The sequence below is a fragment of the Pygoscelis adeliae genome, unplaced genomic scaffold, assembly GCF_000699105.1.
Source record: "Pygoscelis adeliae isolate BGI_AS28 unplaced genomic scaffold, ASM69910v1 Scaffold89, whole genome shotgun sequence".
NCBI classification, from domain to species: domain Eukaryota; kingdom Metazoa; phylum Chordata; class Aves; order Sphenisciformes; family Spheniscidae; genus Pygoscelis; species Pygoscelis adeliae.
This window is the reverse complement of record NW_008825559.1, coordinates 494,207-494,686: the sequence shown is the minus strand read 5'-3', so window position 1 is coordinate 494,686 and position 480 is coordinate 494,207. Positions and strand designations below refer to the sequence as shown.

The window sequence follows — 480 nt, the reverse complement described above, 5'->3', positions numbered from 1 at the left end:
AGGGTCCGTGGGGCACCTCACCATGGGCCCAGGGAGAGTCGGGTGCTTCGGGTGGTGGATGCAGCCCTGAGGACAGGTCTCGGCTTCCCTTCCCCAGCGTCGGCCGTGTCCGTCAGGCAGGGGAGCTTCCTTCCAGGGCCCTGAAATCACCTTGGGGTGCAGGCAGGCCGGAGCAGCTCCGAGAGCAACGCTTTCCCTTGCACGGAGGACACAGGCCCCTTCCCACCTCCTGGGGAGGGATGCAAGGATGGGGGTGACCCCCGGAGCCTCCATCCCTGCCAAGAGCCCCTTTCCCCCTCCTCCCCGAGCAAGAGGCTTCTCTGGTGGCTCATTTTTTCTCCCGTACTTTTATTACGCTAATCCACAAGGATTAAGTTAAACCAGTCAACGCAAACTCCAGTATTTTCCAGCCCGTTTGGGCCAAAATTACCGTCCAGTGTTAAAACGGAAAGGGGGGAGGGCTGGGCAATAGGGCCGAGC

The 480-nt window shown here is 60.8% G+C and overlaps 1 protein-coding gene across 1 annotated transcript in view; it reads right to left on the bottom strand.

Annotated features, from left to right (window-relative positions):
• GAREML (GRB2 associated, regulator of MAPK1-like) overlaps positions 1-480 on the bottom strand; it is a 5,671-nt gene that overhangs the window by 1,055 nt on the left and 4,136 nt on the right. The gene's annotated exons all lie outside the window — the stretch shown is intronic.